Source organism: Zeugodacus cucurbitae, chromosome 2, assembly GCF_028554725.1.
Source record: "Zeugodacus cucurbitae isolate PBARC_wt_2022May chromosome 2, idZeuCucr1.2, whole genome shotgun sequence".
Taxonomy (NCBI): Eukaryota; Metazoa; Arthropoda; class Insecta; order Diptera; family Tephritidae; genus Zeugodacus; species Zeugodacus cucurbitae.
The window spans coordinates 17,288,811-17,312,613 of NC_071667.1; the positions used below are offsets into that span (position 1 = coordinate 17,288,811).

At 35.0% G+C, this 23,803-nt stretch overlaps 1 protein-coding gene across 4 annotated transcripts in view; it reads right to left on the reverse strand.

The window, feature by feature from the left end:
• The window catches only part of Fbxl7_1 (F-box/LRR-repeat protein 7), a 280,685-nt gene that overhangs the window by 14,825 nt on the left and 242,057 nt on the right, over positions 1 to 23,803 (reverse strand). For all 4 annotated transcript variants that reach the window (XM_054225169.1, XM_054225171.1, XM_054225170.1 and 1 more), the window contains one exon: positions 14,286 to 14,470. The gene's annotated coding sequence lies outside the window, so the exon portion shown is untranslated. The remainder of the gene's footprint in view (positions 1 to 14,285; positions 14,471 to 23,803) is intronic.

Consider the following 23,803-nt stretch of genomic DNA (forward strand, 5'->3'; position numbering starts at 1 on the left):
TTTTACTCAAGTTACAGCTTGCACAGACGGACGGACGGACGGACAGACAGACATTCGGATTTGAACTCCACTCTTCACCCTGATCACTTTGGTATATATAACCCTATATCTAACTCGTTTAGTTTTGGGTGTTACAAACAACCGTTATGTGAACAAAACTGTAATACTCTCTTTAGCAACATTTGTTGCGAGAGTATAAAAAACACATTTTTTATCGATACTAGATATTACAGAATTGAAAATATATTCGAAAATAGTCCACATTAACAGCGAGTTTTTTAATGAACACTTAGAGATCTATACTAAGAAAAACCATTATTCGTGACCACGATCTTCAGTATAACAGTATCGCACGATGAAAATCACTCTCCAACAGTATGAGCTTGTACCTAATCAAATGACCATTGATCCAAGAAAAAATTCGCGCTATTTTAAAGTTTTCCTTCGTTAAAGGCAAATCAGCTAGAGAAACGTAAGATTAATGGTGGTAAACCAGCTGGCGGAAGACCTGTGACGATGAATACCGATCAAATAATGGAAAACATCGAGTTAGACTGGCATATCGTGACATCGCCCAGGAGATGGGAGTTAGTCACCAAACCATTTTAAACCATCTGCAGAAGGCTGGATACACAAAAAAGCTTGATGTTTGGGTGCCGCATGATTTGACCTTCTGGACCGAATCAAGGTCTGCGATATGCTGTTGAAATGGAACGAATGCTGAAGCGGATGGTGACTGGCGACGAAAAATGGATCACAAACGACAATATCAAGCGAAAACGGTAGTGGTCGAAGGCCGGTGAATCGTCCCAAACAGTGGCCAAGCCCGGATTGACGACCAGGAAGGTTTTACTGTTTTTGCTGTTTGGTGGGATTGGCCAGACGCTTAATTCTACCATCTACTGCGAACAAATGAACCGCTTGAAGCAGGCGATCGACCAGAAACGGCCAAATTGGCAAAGAGGAAGGGTGTGGTGTTCGACCAGGACAACGCCAGACCACACACTTCGTTGATGACTCGTCAGAAGCTACGGGAGCTCGGATGGGAGATTTTATCGCATCCACCATATAGCCTGCCAAGTGATTAACACTTGTTCCTGTCCATGGCGAATGCCCTTGGTGGTGTAAAGTTGAACTCAAAAAAGGCTTGTGAAAAGTGGCTGTCCGAGTTCTTCGCAAATAAGGAGGTTGGCTTCAACGAGAGGGGTATTATGAAGTTGCCGTGTAGATTATCGAGCGAAACGGCGCTTTTATAAAGAATTAAATAAAGGGCAAAAAGCGGAAGGAGATATTTGCCAACTTATTATATGAGATATCTTAGCAGAATAGAAGAAAGTAAGCATATAATCGTGGATATAATATAGCTCGGTGGCGGGAGTGACTGAAATCGGTTCTGGAATTACCCCAAACTCCTTATAACTCTCACTATATGTGATTTAGATGTCTAGAATAGAGATCCGATAAATTGTTATCTAACTCAAATTCTGATGTATTCTTCTTTGAACATAAATATCAGCAGCATATACCACGTTTTTAGAAAATGGTCATTGTTTTAAAATGTACGATGAAAGGTAATCAGGTTACAAGTATCTGACTGATGTTATGTGTATAATGAATTCATTCTCTCTATTGTCAATGAAACCAAATATCCAAATTGAATTGAATCATAAATATACGTTTCACAATGACAAGCTATGGTTCAAACCAGGTTCCATTTGCATAAACAAATTTATTTAGACTGTATTATCAGAATAAACAAAACTGAATAAACAATAGAATGAACACACACTGCTATGCAAATAAGTAAGTGTGAAGAAAACAACAACAATAACAAATGCAAGGAAATCAAAAAAGAAAGTGTAGCAAAAGCGCGGCAAGAAGTCACAGCCGAGCAGTAAAGCAACAAAGAGTGCCAGTCAATAACTGCTTGTGGCATGTGTGGCATTAATTGTGGTGAGGCACTGAACTAATCACTTTTTTGGTTACCTTTGAGCGTGCAACTGCATGGAATTGTTTTGACTGCTGCCACTTCATACGTTAAAAGAAAAAAAAATTATCAAAAAATTTATAATGGAAAACAAAGCGCAAAAGCGAATTCGGTCAAAAAATCCTATCAACAGGATGAGTGAACTTGAGTCAAGTGAGTAGTTGGTTGCTTTCGCGTTTTGATTTAAATTTTTTTTATCATCATAGCGTTATGGGTAGCTGGATATGAGCACCTAATAGTTGTTGTTGTTGTTGTTGTTGTGTGTGTGTGTGAGTGCACGACAGTTATGCGCCGGAATTGGGTTACATTCGCTTTAAATAGTGAGCTTGGATTTCCAAGCAAATACCTTAAGGCAATACAAATTTTATACAAACATACAGACATAAAACCTCAAACCTTAAGCAGTTATCCATGTGTATATATGTATGCGTTCTAATGCACATTTCTATAAGAAACAAATATGTTTGTACATATTTACATATGCACTTCAACTTGTGTTCTTATTGAATTATAGACCATCTCCATACATCATCATTAGATTCCAAGAACTGTACAGGCGAGAAAATATTAACGCCACAACTTCTACGGTGTGCTTACTATTTTACATATATGTTAGAAATTGTTATGAATGACTGTGGCATTATGAAACTGATCAAGTGTGGGTGTGCTCAGACAAGCTTGAATGATAAATCTTCCTGTATATATTTACTTTAAAGCACAAAACCGATATGAGCAACGGTGTTTGAGTGTTAGAAACTAAGAAAATTAATGCCACTCATAACAACGGTATCTTCGTACCAAAAAGCCATGACAAGAAACCATACCGAGACAGATGGAGAACACTGAACCCTGTAGGAAATTTTTAATGAAAATAACGTTATATATTTAAACAAGTAAGGAAGGGCTAAGTTCGGGTGTAACCGAACATTTTATACTCTCGCAATTTATTTATTTAACTTAATTAATATTTACAATACACAATTTGACCCACATATTCGTCATATATATTATATAAAGTCCATTGAAAGTTGGAAACCCTAATATTAGGTTAGAAGCACCGAGGTCTTCATGTTCGATATATGGGGCCTTGAAAACACATGGTCCGATTTTGGCGGTTTTTAGAATGGGGCTGCCACACTATTAACATAGTATTTGTGCAAAGTTCTGCACCGATATCTTCACTAGTGCTTACTTTATATATTGTAAAGTACACGATTCAGATCGTCTTCAAAGTTCCGGTATATAGGAAGTAGGCGCGGTTGTGAACCGATTTGACCTATTTTCTCAACATATCATTGGGATGTAAGGAAACTATTACAAACCAAGTTTCATTGAAATCGGTAGAGTAGTTCCTGAGATATGGTTTTTGACCCATAAGTGGGCGACGCCACGCCCATTTTCCATTTTGTAAATAAATCTGAGTGCAGCTTCCATCTGCCATTTCTTATGTGAAATTTAGTGTTTCTGACGTTTTTCGTTAGTGAGTTAACCCACTTTTAGTAATTTTCAACCTAACCTTTGTATGGGAGGTGGGCGTGGTTATTATCCGATTTCAACTATTTCATGGTGTGTGGTGGGGTACGTAAGAGAATCGACTGCAGAAACTTTGGTTTATATAGCTTCATTGGTTTGTGAGATATATACAAATAACCGATTTGGGGGCGGGGCTACGCCCACTTACCCAAAAAAATTACATCCAAATATGCCCCTTCCTAGTGCGATCCTTTATTCCAAATTGTACTGTTATAACTTTATTTATGGCTTAGTTATGACACTTTATGTGTTTATGGTTTTCGCCATTTTGTGGGCGTGGCAGTGAACCGATTTTGCTCATTTTCGAAAGCCACCCTCTCATGGTCTCAAGGAACATGTGTTCCAAGTTTCATTAAGATATCTCAATTTTTACTTTCTGAAAATAGTTCCCAGGTGAGGATATCAAAAAGACTCCTTGATGGAGAATCTTAATCTGAAACTGAAAATGAGAGTCGAGAAACAAGAAACGAGCGCTCGCTCTGCTTGCTGAACAAAATTTCAAAACCTCAAAAGTACGCGTTTGAAAGTCGAGAACGGAGCGTGTGCAGCGGCTTAAAGAACAAAATATTAGAAATGTACAAGCCCGTACGACTCATTGCAAATAAAATATAATTTCATGTTAGAATTTTCCTCATTTTAATTTTTTTTAAATGAACCCTCGCAAAAAACGGGAAAGTACATGCATATGTATGGGAGAGTGTGTATAAGTGTGTAAAAACTTATAACTTTTGAAATGTTTGATTAAACCCGTGCGAAGCCGGAACGGTCTGCTAGTAAGTTATAATGAAACCAGCTAATAATTGTAATCTTCATCTATCAGTTGAAGGATATCCACTACGATTTTGTATTGATATAGAAGGGTTGATAATCTTCATTTTAAGAACCGATTTATAAGCCTTAAAATAAATGACTGTTCCTATGAATCAACTCGTTTCTAGCATGACTGATTTGATCTATTCGTGATTGACTTACATCAAGGCAAGATCATGTGAGGTTATATGGTCTAAAAAATACTCAACTTCCTACTTCGAAAACTTAACATATGATCGGTTGCTAAGGTCTTGATGATTGCCATAGCTGATAGTTCGATTCGATCTCACTTGGATTTGCCCTTTGCAAATCTCGAATTCTGGAAGAAATAATGCGCAGGCAGCAGCAATTAGATAAGAAGCCTGCATTTGTTCATCTCACATAATTAAGCCTCCCTCCTCAAAGACGAATAAAATTCCAAAAACAAAACGAGAATGTACAATAAGTGGAGAGTTGATTGGCGCCATTAGCAATGTTTTATATTGGTTTGGGAGTAAAGTAATTCCTGAAGATCTCTACTGTTTGCGTTTCTCATTAACCAACCGTAATCAGGCAGAAAGGAATGCTTTCAAAAAAAGAAAAAAGAGAAATTTAAATGTGCAATAAAAACGCTCTAAAATTTGTGATGTGAGGACTAAATATCTGGAATGAGTCAAGTCGAAATTACTGCTGAAAATGTCAGCAAACACAAAGCCATCACACAAAAATGTAACAGCCAATCAAGCCAATGAATGGTCACTAGGTCACCACCAAAAGCGGCTTCGAGATGTGCATTGTCGCGCTGCCTCAAAATTCGCCTTTTTTTGTTACTGCTTCCTTCCATTAATGATTTTTGGATTTGCGCTTTGAATGCATTCGTCATTGCCTTTTCAATTTACATATATTCCATTCGTTGGTAAGATGGACAGAAATTCCAAGCAGCTGCAGCATAGGTTCACTTGTGCTCCAATGCAAATTAAATAAAATCATAGTGAAGTCGTAAACACTACAAAAAAATGAAAGAGGGTTCCTTAAGTCATTGGTTAGAGTTTTTAGATATCTTATTCTCACTATAGTTCATAATCTGAAGTTAACCAATTAAAAAAATCATTCTCTGTAATTTGATTACAAATTGGATATTCTGAGGGTGTTATTTGGCGTTATGACCAACTAACCCGACATTGTGCATTCTTGAAATACTCAGGCGATATGGTTCTACAGATTGCTACCTTAAAAATAATACATTGTAGTTTCATAACTCATGACACTCGGAATAAAGCCATTATAAAGGATTTTTTAATAAGACGGTACAAAAGTAGACCGATAGGGTCTTCTCTTTTGACTTTCCTCTTTAGTAAGGGTTGCCATTTCATCATGGAAAGATATACTATTGAACAATGAGTCTAAATTAATAAACTTTACTACCGAAATTCGGAGTCAGTGTCTTCAACTTTAAGAGCGCCACGCCAAATTTATGATGAAATTCATTGCTGGCTGAATGGCTTCGTCAATAAGCAAAATATGCGTTATTGGATAGGCAGCACGTACTCCATGAGTCAGCATTGCATTCCGTAAAAAATTACGGTTTGGTGCGGTTTATGGGCCGGCGGCGTCATTGGGCCGTATTTATTCCGTGTTGATCATGACCGGCGAGTTACTGTGAATGGGAATCGCTACAACTCAATGATAACCAAATATTTTTGGTCCTAATTGGATGACATGGACTTGGACAATATGTGGTTCCAAGAGGCCAGCGCCATAAGTCACACAGCGAATGTCACAATTAATTTATTGAGAATCAAGTCTGGTGAACGTGAGATACGCAATGTCCCAGTTGGTCGCCTCGATCGTGCGATTTGACGCCGTTACATTATTTCCTCTGGGGCTACGTCAAGTCTATGGTCTGTGCTAACAAGCCTTCGTAGGAATAAAGAACGCGAAATTGCAGCAGGATCTGCCGATTTATGCTTGAAAACCGTCTAAAATTGGGTTCAGCGTCTGGACTTTTGCAATCGTGCCCGTGGTGGCCATGTAAAAGAAATCGAGTTACATACATAATGCCGAATGTACATTCGCATTTTTTTTATTTATTTAAGAAATAATTTTGTCAAAAAAATGTTCTTATTTAATTATAGCAAAGGTAAAAAAAATATATATATGGGAAGCGAGCACACCTTGGCGGAAAAAAGTAAATAAATAAATACTGTTAAGTATGCTCAAATGCCGAGGTCTTCGATAGCTAAACTAGAAATCATATATATGTCTACATATCCATATCACAATCGCCCATTACTGGCAAGCGATGAAAAATATAATGATTTATGATTTTGAACTAATAGACAATCTACTAGTCAAGTGCTTAAAATTTTGTTATTTTTTTCAAATTCTTCTTCCTCTTTTTCTTCCTCTTCTTCTTCATTTTGGTATGTTGTTTTCAGCTCTATCTTTTATTATTTATTATAGTTATACAAAACTGTCTATGACTTGGGTATCAGCAGCAGCAACAAAGGTGGCCAACGTGCAAGAAGCAACCACGCATGCGCACCGAAAATGAAATAACAAAAACCAAAAAATAATAAAAATAGAGAAAAAACAATGAGTAACTGATCAGCGGGGTCGAAAACGCCGGGTAACACATCATGCTACTATACGAGTACATGTCTGCTTTTATATATATATACATATATAATATATATTTCTAATTGTATAACTCTACACGCACCATAAATGGTATTTGTGTCAAAAGTGAGCATACACACACAAAGCATGTTGAGGATTTGTGGCTCCAAATACAGCACAACGCGTCGCGCATTGACTGATTGAACGCTGGAATTGTGAATATAAAGTGCGGATTTATTTATCATTTTCACATATACATACACACATATCTGCATACAAACTTTTTTATGTGTTTGTATATATGATGACTTATGCGAGTTAGTGTGTGCGTCCCCTCGCACTCATTGAATGCGTTTTGAGGTGCGTTGTGTAATCAATTTAAGTTCAACTTTTTTCCTCTTTTGTTTCCTCCAACTTTTGTTCTACTTTTGTACCAACTGTGCTGTGCGACTGCGTAGGAATGCGTGCCTTCCGGGTGCTGTCGAGAGAACTCTGACTTTTCTGAAGCATTAAATTTGTACTTAAATTGTGCGCAAAGCAGAGTGCGAAGGGCAATAAGCGAGTTTAATTAATAAATACTTCACCCAGATTGCTTTATTAATTACATAACGGCATGCTTGTTAATTTATCCATTTAATTTTGTGTTTTTGAAAATTTTCCGTTCAAATGAGAAAACGAAAATAAAGTAAGAACCATGCGGATTAGGGTGGTCGATAAGTTGTGCTGAACCCTATAAATTAGTTCAAAAATTTAAAATATTCAATGGTTGGATGAAAAAAATACCAGGTTTAATATTCAGTTTGACAAAAGTATAAAAGTCTATAACAGCTTAAGTCCACAGTGATAGAGTCACTTTTGTGCATAGTCCATAAATACATAATTTTTGCGTTAACTTTATTTACATATCTACACGTTATGTACATATGCTCGCTTGAAAAGATCAACACTATTAGTCACACTATCTGACCTTTACCTAATCTGACAGGCATGCGAAATATTGACAACATGAGAACACATGTACATGAGTACTTCAGCATTTATTGTTTGTGCGTGTGTATGTGTGTGTGTTTTATTGATTTTGTTGACTTAAAAACGTTTCCGTCTCAACATGCAAAACATATGTTTGTGCATAAGCACTTATGGATTTGATGAATAGCCTTAAAGCAAAGTTGGGAGTGCTACATACAAGATGTCTGTGAAGTGCTTGTTAAGTGATGTCACTGGTGTTATATAAAGGGGTTTTCAATAAGAGCACTACAAATTTAAATAAAACAAAAACGGTTTGGGATATCAATGAAATTCTTTATTTCTGTGAAAGTACATTCGTTGCCATTATGTATGGAACTCGATTTCTTTTGTATGGCCACCACGGGCACGTTTGCAGAAGTCCAGACGCTGAACCCAATTTTAGAGGGTTTTCAAGCATAAATCGGCCGATACTGCTGCATTTGATATTCGTACGAAGCTCATCAATCGTCGCTGTCTTATTGGCATAGACCATAGACTTGACGTAGCCCCACATGAAATAATCTAACGGCTTCAAATCGCACGACCAAGGACGCCAATTGACTGGGCCATTTCGTGAGATAACACGTTCAACAAACTTGGTTTTCAATAAATCGGTTGTGACACTGGCTGTGTGGCTTGTGGCGCCGTCTTGTTGGAACCACATATTGCCCAAGTCCATAGCGGTCTTGATCATCACGGAAGAAGTACGGTCCAATAACGACGCCGCCCATAAACCGCACCAAATCGTATTTTTTTCGAGATGCAATGGTGACTCATGGAGTAACTGAGGATTGTTGCCTGGCCAATAACGCATATTTTATTTATTGAAGAAGCCATTCAGGCAGAAATGAGAAGATAATTTTTCGTTGAATATTCGGATAATTTGTAAGTTGTTGCTCAGTCAAATTCACGAACATATGACGATTCTGGTGGTCAATCGACTTCAGTTCTTGCATCAAATTGATCTTGTAAGGATGTAGGCCAAGATCTTTTCGCAAAATTCGCCAAAACGACGTCACAGAGCACTTTTTTGTTTCACTGGCACGGAAACATTTTATATTGTGCCTATGGATTTCCACTACATTCTCAATTGTTGTTCTGACAGGACGATTACGACGACCATAAATTGACGTAGCGCTCTTAAAATTGAGGCCACTGACTCCGAATTTCGTTAGTAAATTTTAATAATTTTGACTCGTTATTGGATCGTATATCGTTCCATGATGAAATGGCAAACCTTACTGAAGAGAAATGTCAAAAGAGCAAAAATATGGCGTCGTTTGCGTCCCTACTTTTATAGCGTCCCTATTGAAAACTCTTTATGCATGTATGTATATATGTGTCTATAAACATATAAAATGCACTTCTGGGAATATTTACGACATCATTTGGTCATTTTAGTTTTATTTATGGAATTAGTTGGGTTTCAGATGTTGAAAAATAGGATATTTTTTATTTTTATTATTTTTAATATATACCAACATACATTTCATTTAAATAATTCTACATATCAAAGGTACATATTTAAACAGAATTTTGTGAAATTTTTATTTAAACATTCCAAAAACTCAGCCTTTAATACCTCATCTCCCATGACGTGTCCAAAAAGTTTTTTATTTCATATTTCAGAACTGCCGTTTTTTTAACATGATGAAGCTTGTTAAGAACAATATGATTATCCAATTGAGAAAAATATTAGTGCATACCTCAAACCAAAATGTTTATTGCGCAGGATCATTACATCCCTATATATTTTACTGTTCAGCCCACACATTGTGGTATACATGGAGTAACAACACAAAGACAATGTAACAATAACACACCTCAGTTCAACTCTAACACGACAATGAATTATAAACACACAACAAATCATACAAGACAAAGGCGGAATCGTAAAGTCAGAAAGTCATAAGTCAAGTAATAAAAGTGTGCAGAAGGTACATAAAGTTGTAAAAAGGAATTTTATTGTCTCGTCTAGAGAGGTGAGACTGCGCTAAAACGGTGACAGCTAAGCAAGAGTGAAAGTTGAGTCAAAACTGTGAGTGGCGTAATTTGCAGTTAAATAATTAAGAATAATTAAAAATGGCAGTGAAATGTACAAATATATATAAAATGTTTTATACCTGAATATTTAATAAAAAAAAAATTTTCCACAAATTAAATCAATGCTGAATTCCCGCGCATTGTCATTGCCAATTAGCTTAGCAGCTGTTTTGTGTTTAACATCAACGTGTTGACAAGTGGTTGCTGCATTTGTTTTTTTTTTCATATCTCAAGTAATAATTTTTTCACGATTGCTTTAATTAAACAAAAATACGAGTTTGTCTGTTTGACTGTGTTGACATTTCAAATCATATGTAGGTATATCTCTTGTTTGAAATCAGTTTTGTCGTTTTATTGGTGCGCCACCGGACGAGTGGCGCCCGCCCACAGTCATCACAAATATGTCGTCGTCATCACTGGCGCTGTCGCCATCTGTATAGTTTTTATTACATGATTTCACATTTACATACATATGTACGTGTATATTGACAGCTACTCCAACACAATTACAAAACAGCCATAACCTGTAATAATTATGCATGACTCTTAACAAAAAAAAAAACAAAGCGGGGAAATTAAATAACAACTGTAATTAGATCACTATTGGCTACTGTTTGTTGTACGTGTGCGCCAAGTACATTATAGATTGCAGTTAAATCGAAATAAAATTTTTACGAGTTGAAAATATTTGAAAAATAAATAAACGTGCTGATGTTTAACCCATTAGATATACAATTAGCTTAATAGCCTTTTCACACAGCCAAATTAATTGATCAATTCAAATTTTGATTGAGCAACCAGTTTTTGCCCTTCACACTGCCGGCTACTCGATAACTGATCTGCTGTTATTATTATTATTATTAACCCAAACGATTACCCTCCTCCCGCCCAACCGACGCGTGGGGCGCAGTCCGCATACGAGCGGAATTTGCCTAGAAAGGCAAGAGATTTTTAAGCGTCCGGTTCTCAAACTGCTCAGCTACAGAAAGAAACATTTCAACAGCTGAGATTTAAAAGTTTATAAAAACAAAAAGTTAAAAATTTCTGAATATTACTTATTAAGAGAAGACAAAATAGTTTTTTTGATGCTAAATATTGAGTCAGATGGATCAAATGTGCTGGAATGCGAATTAAAATCATGACATATTCGGCAGAATGGTTCATTTAACTCAAAATTTGTTCTAGAAGATTTTAGAAATAATGGTCTAAACTGCCTGGATGAACGCAATGGGACATTAAACTTAATATCAGACAAAAGGAATGAACTACAAACTAAACCATTCGGACTCAAGCTTATCAGAATGGGATTGATAGCTAGGATTCCATACCACAGAACCATACTCCAATATAGGCCTTACCAATGTTGTAAAAAGAATTTTAGTAATATACGGATCACTAAATTCTTTAGACCAACGTTTAACAAAGCTAAGAGCACCTTTAGCTTTTAAGACAATTGAATTTACATGAGAATTAAAATTTAGTTTAGGGTCCATATTAACTCCTAAATCAACAAAGCTAAAAACTTTCTCTAAACTGAAGTTATTTATTACATAGGGGGAAATATCAACAGTTCTACGGGAAAAGCACATCGTTTTACATTTTTTTTTACCAAGCAACTAAATTATTTAAATCCGATTGCAACTCAGTCCTTTCGTTATGAGAAGTATATGATTTAAAAAGTTTTACATCATCCGCATATAATAAAATTTCTGAAAACTTAATTACTGAAGGTATATCATTGATGAACAACAAGAACAGAATCGGGCCGAGATGACTACCCTGTGGAACCCCTGAAGTGACACTAATTGAATCGGATAATGTATTATTAAATATAACTTGTTGTTTTCTGTTAGTAAGATATGAGGATACCCATTCAAGAAGTCTTGGTTGAAAACCAAGAAGATTCAGTTTTTGCAAAAGAATTGAGTGGTTTACTCTATCGAATGCTTTACTAAAGTCTGTATATATAACATCAGTATTCTTATTATCCCTAAAACCCATTGACACATGGTTTACAAATTCAAGCAAGTTTGTTACTGTAGATTTCCCTTTACAAAATCCATGCTGAGAGAATGAAATTAAAGGAGAGATTAAGAAAGTTATTTGGTCAGTGACAATAGCTTCAAAAAGTTTGGGTATAGCTGACATTTTAGCTATCCCCCTATAGTTCTCAACAGATGATCTAACTCCACATTTATGCAAAGGTAATATAAAAGAGTTTTTCCACATTGACGAAAAAAAACCTTGTTTAAGAGATAGGTTAAAAAACTTAGTTTAGGGCAGATAGATATATTTTGCACAATTGGAGGGCCATATTTAAACGAATTTTTTAACGTAACTAAATAATTTAAGACATCAGTTTCAGAAATAATTGGTGTATTAATTACAGTACTCGGACATAACACTTGATGATATGGCACATTCATAGGGTAGTTTGAACAATAATTGGATTTGAAGAATTCTGCAAACATATTAGAAATAACATAATTGTCACATGACATTGTTGAATTATATTTCATCGCGGACGGAAAATTTGAAATCCTGCGTTTGGAGTTAACGACCCCATAAAACAATTTCGGATTATGAATAATATTATTTTTTACTTTGATTATGTAGTTTTTATAACATTTTTTGTTAAGTTCCTCAAACTGACGATGCAATTTAGAATATTTTAAATAGTCAACAAGAGCTCCAGTTTATACATTTTTGTTTTTGCTTTTAATAAGAATTTGGTAAGTTTCATCAGCTGATTGCTATTTTTAGCAGCGACATCTACCAACGTGTAGCGTGAACAAAAACTCGCAGACAAAGAACGTATATATAATTGCAAATACGCTATTTGTCGCAGAGTTGCATTTCATTTTAAGTCGATTAAAATTCAATCAACATCAATGTAAATTTTTTTTGTATGGTAAATCGCTCTTAATCAGGCTTTTAATCGAGCAGAGACCGGTTAATTGATCAATTAACTCCTGTGGAAAAGGTTATAAGTCCACAAAATATGTGTTGTTATCACTGCTGTCGTAGTTGTGTGCGAGAGATCTTAGTTTCAAGTTACCTAAAAGAAGACGATGAGGTAAAGGAGAAAATTTCACAGGACTTAAATATACTCTGAAGATTGATATTAGCTGAGTATTGTAATTGATGGCAGCAATTCGGCAGCAATAATATCATTTTGGTGACTGAATTTTAAGATCATTTTTATAAAAAATATTTTTTTTTGAGAAAAATATTCTTAAAATTAATTTTTTAAATAATTGTTATAAGCTTTTTTTAATTTAATTTAAATATTATTTACTTTATTTGACACGAAATACAATTTGTGTCAAATATTATTAAATGTGTACAAAATTGAATAGCTGAATAAAAGCAGTGAAGTTCGTTTCTTAAGTCTTTTGTTATTGGCTGTGACTGCAAAACAAAGGCAAATGATTTTCATTTTTCTGCAGTTAAAAAAGTGAAAATTTGATGAAAATGAAGATTTGAGCTATTAAAAGCATTTTTCCCACTAACAGCGCATACTCAGCAAGTAAACATATCGCGTGGTAATTAATTTCAGATTTTGCAAGGCTGGTTGTATGTACGTGATATACATGTATACATGTGGCTGTGCAGCATTTGCATCTTTGCTTGCGATTTGTCACTTAGTTGGCATGACGAAATGGCACGAAATTGTTATTAAATTGTCATGAATATGACATCAACCGTTGCATGCCGCTGCTGGCTGCTGGCTGTCGGCTGCCGGTTATCGTCTGCCAGCCTGTTTGAACGCCCGCTGTTTTGCCTGTTTTCTGGGTTGGTTTCATTGTTGTGGCTGTGTGGCTGACATTGTCAACGTCACTGCTCTTTTATTTTATTATTATAAATATATGTGTTTTTTTGTTTCATTGCCGGCTAACATTTGCTTAAATGAGTTAATGTCTCAACTATTTGCGTGCAAATTTCAATTTCATTTTTTCTCACAACACTGCGGGTGCGATCGCTGCAAGGCACAAAGGTAGCTTGCTTTATTGTTTTTTGGTTTTTAATTTTGTCTACAGAATGCAGTTCCACACCCATGCTAAATTGTTTGTTGCTTAGACAATACGATTATGTAATATTTAAATATTTTATACAAATATGAAGTGATTTTATACGCTGATTATCATGGTGTTTAGTTATAAGTATATGGAAATAATGTGTCTAATTGATAGAACCATATATACATATATTTTAGAGTTTTATTTACCAGATCGTAGTTTCAGATCTCCTCCTTCGACCAAGAGGTATTTCGTTAATTATTACTTAAATTATTATTTTCACTCACCTTGATTTACATGCTGCACAATTGCAAGTTCAGTTGAATTAAGTTGAGCTGTTTCTTGCTGTTGTTGGTGCCACAGCGGGCACAAATGTAAAAAATCACTTATTTTTAGGCTTTCGTTAACAATTTTCTTTAATCTTTTTTTTCTTTTTAAATTCACTTTAACACAAATTTATTGCACTGAAAATCTGTAAAAAAAGGAAAAATTAGTTATTATTAAAAGTTAACTAAAAAATATAATATATTTTTTTTATATATGTATATAATTTTTATATAAATAAAACAATATTGTAAACAATATAACACTTTTTTGGGGTTTTGGAGTTCGGACCCATCGAGATAAACAAGAAAAGAAGGACTAAAATCGAGTATAACCGAACATTTTATACACTCGCAATTTATTTATGTAATTTTATTAAGATAACACACAATTTGACCCATATATTCGGCATTAAGTCCACTGGAATAACTAAAATCATCATAAATAGTATTGGGACTGAGGTAATTCCTAAACCGATTTCACTCGTTTTCACCACCAAGATACAATATATCGAAGACTATAAGGTCACCTTATTCTATATTACTTATAATTAGGTATATGGGATCTGGGGGAAGTTATGACCCGATTTTAACCAGAAAAAAAACAGACCCGATCAGAGGAAATGAATTACATTAAAATATCTGAGAGATTTACCTATATTTTCGGTGAAAAATTACCCTTAGGCACGGAGTTCTTCATTTTGACAATTTTTCCACAACTGATGTCACAGCTCAAATACAATATTTGTATAAAGTTTTATTCCGCTATCTTCATTTGTTCCTAATGTATATATGTATTATAAAGTTAACGAAACAGAAGAATTCAAAATTGAGTTATATGGGAAGTAGGCGTAGTTGTGAATCGATTTCGCCCATATTCCACCAGTGTAATGATGGTGTCAAGAAAGTGTTATATACTGAATTTCATTGAAATCGGTCGAGTAGTTCTTAATATATGGTTTTTGACCCATAAGTGAGCGACGCTACGCCCATTTTCCATTTTGTAAAAAATCTCAGTGCAGGTTACTTCTGACATTTCTTATGTAAAATTTGGCGTTTCTGACGTTTCTGGTTAGTGAGTTAACCCACTTTTAGTTATTTTGAGCCTAACCTTTGTATGGGAGGGGGGCGTGGTTATTATCCGATTTCTTTAATTTTTGGACTGTATAAGGAAACGGCTAAAAGAAACGACTGCAGAAAGTTTGGTTTATATAGTTTTATTGGTTTGCACATTTATATATATTAAACCTATTTAGGGGCGCCGACTTTTCCAAAAAAAAAATTACATCCAAATGTGCCCCTACCTAATGCGATCCTATATTCCAAATTTTATTTTCATAACTTTATTTATGGCTTAGTTATGACACTGTATAGGTTTTCGGTTTTCGCCATTTTGTGGCCGTGGCAGTGGACTGATTTTGCCCATCCTCAGGGTGCCAAGGAATATATGTTCCAAGTTTCATTAAGATATCTTAATTTTTACTCAAGTTATCGCTTACACGGACAGACGGACGGACAGAAATCCGGATTTCAACTCCACTCGGCATCCTGATCATTTATATAAATATAACCCCATATCTAACTCTCTTATTTCTTGGTGACACAAACAACCGTTATGTGAACAAAACTATAATACTCTGTGCAACATGTTGCGAGAGTATAAACAGTAAAATGAGGAAAACTCTAACTAGAAACTATGTTTTATTTGTAATGAGCCAAAACTTATTACGACCTCTGGTCTTTGATGTCCGTTGTCTATCTCTCTGATTATGAAAGCGTTGGAAACGCTGAGAGTACGACTCCCTGGTGCGAGCTTGTATATTTCTAATATTTTTTTCTTCAAGCACCTGCACATGCTGCATACTCGACCAGGGAGCAGCGTAATTGGGAGGTTTTGAAATTTTGTTCAGCAATAATTGGTATATGAGGCTTTGGAACCTTATAGCCTGAAACTTTTGCTCGATATCTTAACTATTGCTTAATTTATAGATTGTAAAGTAAACGAATGATCAGATCTTGGAGTTGTGTTATAAGGAAAGAAGGTTGTGAACCGATCTCGTTTGTTTTGAAATTGAAACATTGTAACATTAGAATGCCAGTTTTGTTGAAATTTTTCCTTACTGAATTAAAGCACTTTTAGCTGTTTTCGACATAATCTTTGTATTGGAGGTATGCGTGGTTATAATCTGATTTCAACCATTTTCATGCTGAAATAATAAAGTGCTTAAGGGAAATCTCTTCACAATGTTTGTTCGATTTAGATAATATGTATATGTACAAAAATCTTAGTAGTAGGGGCCACACCAACTTTCTCAAAAACTTTTCTTCCAAATTTGCCCTTCTTACAGGCCTATTCTGTGCACTTTACAAATTCAACAAATTTCTAATTTGTAAAAAATTGAAATTTATCAAGCATTTCGTATTCTGTTTCTAAAATAAAAAGCTTTTTTCTTAAGAAGTAAAATGCTCTTGACAAATAAAATATCTCGTTGTGTATAGTTGTGAGAATGAATTTTTTGTAAAGGAGATATTTTACTTTTGTCGTTATTTTTATATAAAGAGGAAAAATATGAACATGTTGATAGCTCGCGTTATTGAGCAGTTTTTATATTAAGAAGTTTATTTTTCCCTTTTTTGTATAAAAAAATTAAGATAATGAGGGTAACTTTGACGAAATTGTTTTCTATATGTACATATATTGCATTCGATTACAGTTTAGCACATTTTTGCCAATAATGAACAAAGTTTAGATTTCGTAGTCCCCAAGGAACTTTTCTGAAGCTAAACGAACTAAATCAAAATTACATTCCAAATATTTTTAAATCTATTACAAAGGACCTATGTATGTATATGCATTATATTATATAATATTACTAGTGAGGGGCCACGCATTGCTGTGGATAAGGTATATTTGATACATTGAAATTATTTTACTACTTTCCATTTTCTCCGTCAGCTTTAGTTTATTACGAAAAATATACCAAAACTCTCTCTTGGGTTTTTTCGTACCTATTTCATGTGTTCCGAATTTTATAACTCAAATTGTAGCTTTGTTATATTCCTTTTTGTTTAACTATAATTTTTTAGTCGTTGCCGAAGTCCGATTTTGGCCATCAAGAATTCCAAGCTTCTCATAGTAACACAATGCTTAATTTTGAGCTAAGTTATATTAGGATATCCAGATCAAATTATCGCTTGACCAAATGATCGACCGGATAGACGGATGTTGAGCTGTGACCACGTCCATTTACGTAAAAATGTGTAAATCCTATTGTCATTCGGTCTTGTGAACATCTGTTGCAAAAGTCTTAATTTATTTCTTTTTTTTATTTTTTGCATTTGTCCGATTTTGAATATCTACAATACAATCTCATATTGCTAACTGTAACGTATACGAACGATTTCATTTCAATTCCAATTATCGCCTGACCGAATGGACGAATGGACAGACGCATGAACATTGCGACTAAAATTTTCAATATAAACTATCCTATCTTTTAAGTTAGACCAAACTGCAGACGTGTGCGAAATCGGTATAAAAACCGGTTAGATAAACTGATAAAAGGTCAACCAAAATAAATAAAAACAAGTAAGGAAGGGCTAAGTTCGGGTGTAACCGAACATTTTATACTCTCGCAATTTATTTATTTAATTTTATTAATACAACACACAATTTGACCCACATATTCGTCATATATATTGTATAAACTCCATTGAAAGTTGGAAACCCTAATGTTAGGTTAGAAGCACCGAGGTCCTCGTGTTTGATATATGGGGCCTTCAAAACCTATGGTCCGATTTCGGCGATTTTTAGAATGGGGCTGCCACACTATTAACATAGTATTTGTGCAAAGTTCTGCACCGATATCTTCACTAGTGCTTACTTAATATATTGTAAAGTAAACGATTCAGATTGTCTTCAAAGTTATGGTATATAGGAAGTAGGCGTGGTTGTGAAGCGATTTGGCCTATTTTCACAACATATCATTGGGATGTAAGGAAACTATTACAAACCAAGTTTCATTGAAATCGGTTGAGTAGTTCCTGAGATATGGTTTTTGACTCATAAGTGGGCGACGCCACGCTCATTTTCCATTTTGTAAAAAAATCTGAGTGCAGCTTCCATCTGCCATTTCTTATGTAAAATTTGGTGTTTCTGACGTTTTTCGCTAGTGAGTTAACCCACTTTTAGTAATTTTCAACCTAACTTTTGTATGGGAGGTGGGCGTGGTTATTATCCGATTTCTTTCATTTTTGGACTGTATTAGTAAATGGCAAAAAAAAACGACTGCAGAAAGTTTGGTTTATATAGCTCTATTGGTTTGCGAGATATGTACAAAAAACTTAGTAGGGGGCGGGGCCACGCCCACTTCCTCAAAAAAATTACATCCAAATATGCCCCTTCATAGTGCGATCCTTCATACCAAATTTTATTTCCATAGCTTTATTTATGGCTTAGTTATGGCACTTTATGTGTTTTCGGTTTTTGCCATTTTGTGGGCGTGACAGTGGTCCGATTTTGCTCATTTTCGAAATCAACCTTCCTATGGTGCCATGAAATAAGTGCGCCAAGTTTCATCAAGATATCTTAATTTTTACTCAAGTTACAGCTTGCACAGACGGACGGACGGACAGACAGATATTCGGATTTGAACTCCACTCTTCACGTTGATCACTTTGATATATATAACCCTATATCTAACTCGTTTAGTTTTGGGTGTTACAAACAACCGTTATGTGAACAAAACTATAATACTCTGTGCAACAGGTTGCGAGAGTATAAAAAGCTTCAGTACGCATTTGTGTCACCAAGAAATAAAAGAGTTAGATATGGGGTTATATATATACAAATGATCAGGATGACGAATGGTGTTGAAATCCGGATGTCCGTCCGTCCGTCCGTGCAAGCGATAACTTGAGTAAAAATTGAGATATCTTAATAAAACTTGGAACACATGTTCCTTGGGATCATGAGAGGGTTGCTGAGCAAAATCAGTCCACTGCCACGCCCACAAAATGGCGAAAACCGAAAACACATAAAGTGCCATAACTAATCCATAAATAAAGCTATGGAAATAAAATTTGGTATGAAGGATCGCACTATGAAGGGGCATATTTGGATGTAATTTTTTTGGGGAAGTGGGCGTGTCCCTGCCCCCAAATCGGCTATTTGTATATATCTCGCAAACCAATGGAGCTATATAAACCAAACTTTCTGCAGTCGTTTCTTTTAGCCACTTCCTAATACTGTTCAAAAATGAAAGAAATCGGACCATAACCACGCCCCCCTCCCATACAAAGGTTAGGTTGAAAATTACTAAAAGTGCGTTAGCTCACTAACGAAAAACGTCAGAAACACTAAATTTCACATAAGAAATGGCAGATGGAAGCTGCACTCATATTATTTTACAAAATGGAAAATGGGCGTGGTGTCGCCCACTTATGGGTCAAAAACCATATCTCAGGAACTACTCGACCGATTTCAATAAAACTTGGTTTGTAATAGTTTCCTTACATCCCAATGATATGTTGTGAAAAAAGGTCAAATCGCTTCACAACCACGCCTACTTCCTATATACCAGAACTTGAAGACGATCTGAATCGTTTACATTACAATATATAAAGGAAGTACTAGTGAAGATATCGGTGCAGAACTTTGCACAAATACTACGTTTATAATGTGGCAGCCCCAATCTAAAAATCGGCAAAATCGGGCCATAGGTTTTCAAGGCCCCATATATCGAACATGAGGACATCGGTGCTTCTAACCTAATATTAGGGTTTCCAACTTTTAATGGAATTTATATAATATATATTACGAATATGTGGGTCAAATTGTGTATTATATAATATTAATTAAGTTAAATAAATAAATAGCGAGAGTATAAAATGTTCGGTTACACCCGAGCTTAGCCCTTCCTTACTTACTTGTTCTTTTATCAAAATTGTCACAGAATACCAAAAAATTTCTTACTTGAAAAAAATCTGAAACAATTTTCAATTTTTTTGTTATTTTAAAAATTCTGTAGCAAATTTTGCTTTCATAACTATATTTATGTATAATTTTTCAGTCATTTTTTGGGCGTGTCAGTGCCCATCTACAATACCATCCTTCTTATGGTGGCAAAGATTTTCATAAAAATATCTCAATTTAAGACTAAGAAAGCAAAATGCGACTATTAATTTGAGTATTTAATTTCTGAAGATACTATAATCATGAGCACTCCTCAAGACCTGTATACCTCATTTAATATTAGTTCCAATATTTAAATTGTCAAGAAATGCTTGAAATTAGTATTTAATAATAAGTATTTAATTCAACCACCAGGTGAACTTATCCAACTCTGCACAGCTTGAAAAATTAATTTTGCAAATTTTCATAAAAAAATAAAGTTAAATTAAAATACTTAAAACAACAGACGACAACTTGGAAAGTAAAGTTAGACCCATGTTAATGGATTACGAAAACGTTGAATAAAGATAACGCATAAAAACGTCTAAAGTAACCACAAAATAACAATAATAACAACATTATGTATTGTAGCGGACAGCAGAAGAGTAACAGAAAAGCAAATGCAATGTAACTGGCAGCGACAACATTCCAACATGTTGCTGCCACTGCTGCTGCCAACAACCTGAAAAATGCCAAAGACACACACACACACACATGTGAGATGTGAACAAATAAATATGTACGTAAAGGTATGTAGTGAGCAAAATACAACGCGATTGCAGTTGATAAATGCATGCCGTTGCATATATAGTACCTATGTAAAAGTGGTTGTAACAATGCATAAATGTATTGACATTGCATTCTATGCATCGCGCTTTGGCTTTATTTCGCTCTTTCGCCATTTTTTTTTTCGTCAAGTTTCGCCATTGGCATGTTTGTGACGTGAAGGAGCGTTCAAGATAATAGGAGTATGCAAGTAATATACTTTTAGAGTTGCCAACATGCTACATATGCCGTACGTAAAGAAAGTTCCCATTAAAATTTAATACTTTCCTTCTCAGGCCTCAAAAGGTGTTTTTATTAATTGTTGTCAATATAATATGTAAACCAAACAAATGCTTACAGCACTAGCATTATTAAATTTAGAGTATTTTTTTGTCTTTGATTCATATTCTTCATATGATTCAACTATTCTATGATGTAATAATATCCATAATCATCCAATTGGAAGAATTGAAATAAAAAAGACTCAAAGGGATGAAAGCCCAAAGCTTTCAGATCGACTGAGGTAAACATAAAGCTTTCACGAATTAAGTTTTGAGTCCTTATTTAATTCGACAAAGGATTAAGCTCAATCTTGATATCTGTTTTAGTCAGTGAAGAAGACGACTGATTGCTGTATCAAGCGCTGAAAGCCCAAGCACCTTAACTTGAAACACCATACATAGCTTTTCAGGCGCTTTAAGCTTGCTCTATGGCTGAATGAGTGCTAATAGGATTCGAACCAACCGTGTGTAAGGTAGGTGGGGGACTAAACTAGGATGGTTTAAATAGAATAAGGCCTCTCAAAGGATGCGGTTTTATATACATACATAGTATACTTCAACATGGATATATTAATAACCGCTAGAAAATTGCGGTTTTTGGTAGCTTTTGAAAAATATACAATTAAATGAAAAGCTTTAAGGATAATTATGTATAATTAGCGAAAAAATTCGATATAAATAGATTATAAGGGTTGAAGAGGTGATAAAAAGGTAGCGAAGGAGAAGAGGTAATAAATTATCAAGCGAATCTTAAATATTAAGTTAAGACTAAATTTTATTGCTAATAAAAAACACAGTTGACCTTATAACAACCATTTATGTTAGTAGCGCAACGGAGAATTAGTCAAAGAATATACTTGTAATTGTAATTGTTTATCACAAGAACAACAGTAGAAACATGCTTACGAAACCTGAAAGTTATTTTATTACGATAGCAAACAAAACGATTCATTCAGCATCATTGCCGTTGACCTCATTACGCAAAATTGCGAGTGTTTTAGTCGAATGCAATCAAGCATATCGATTGTTACGAGAATGCTAATAACAGCTGTCGATTTTTAGTAGCTAAATGAGAGATAGCTAAAGTTGGTGTTGTAAAGTCAATATTAAACTTGTGGCTGTTGTGTTTATCTCCGGGACATATTAAAAAAAAAATTCTAAATTCCTTTTAACTCTCACTATATTAAGTGAATAATTGATTAAAAAATACAAAATTTGAGGAATAAATTATAAAAATAAAGACTTTTAAAGAAATATATTTAGAGATCCGCATATAGATCGTTTGTTGCAACTGTAGTGAATGGGAGCGCCGTTTTAATACTTTAGCGAAAGGGAGTAAAAGAGAGCGAGTGAAAGATGGAGTCTGTCAGTCAAAGTTGTGTTGATGTGATGCGTTGTTGGTGGTGGTGGTAGCAGCAAGCAAAAATGTCACTGTGCAACCAACAATTGTTCGTATTGTTGTTATTATTGCTGGCACATACCAACTGATGGTTGCCAACTGTCGCTTGCCGACTCCGACTAGGTTACCGAACAGCTTTGCTGGCAGACAACTTCATTTTTTCTGGATTTTTTTGTGTTTTTCGCAGTTTGACAGGACAGCTTGTTGTTGTTGCCTTTATTTTTATTACTTTTCTTTACAGTCTGCTGTAATTGCTGTTAGTTTTGTGGTTGCCTTTTACCAGTGACTATGCTTTCAGCTGCAGTGCGTACAGAACTCGACTTTTTTGTTGTTTGACAAAGGAAAAATGTGGGTATTTCTATCCGTTTTGTTTTGACCACATTTTTTTTATACTCTCGCAACAAAGTTGCTAAGAGAGTATTATAGTTTTGTTCACATAACGGTTGTTTGTAACACCCAAAACTAAGCGAGTTAGATATTGGGTTATATATATCAGGGTGAAGAGTGGAGTTCAAATCCGGATGTCTGTCTGTCCGTCCGTCCGTCTTAAGATATCTTAATGAAACTTGGCACACTAGTTTCTTGGCACCATAGGAAGGATGCTTTCGAAGATGGGCAAAATTGGATCACTGCCACGCACACAAAATGGCGAAAACCGAAAACACATAAAGTGCCATAACTAAGCCATAAATAAAGCTATGGAAATAAAATTTGGTATGAAGGATGGCACTATGAAGGGGCATATTTGGATGTAATTTTTTTGGAGAAGTGGGTGTGTCCCCGGCCCCTAATAAGTTTTTTGTACATATCTCGTAAACTACTTAAGCTATATCAACCAAATATTCTAGAATCGTTTCTTTTAGGTACTACCTTATACATTCAAAAATGGAGTAAATCGGCCTACCTCCCATACAAAGGTTATGTTGAAAACTACTAAAAATGCTTTAATTCAGTAAGGGAAATCACCAGAAACCTTCAATTTCATTATAAAGAAGGTACAGAAGGGCTTCACTCTAATTGGTAAAAAAAATGTTAAGTGGGTGTGGCTCTGCTCACTTATAGGTCAAAAACCATATCTCCGAAA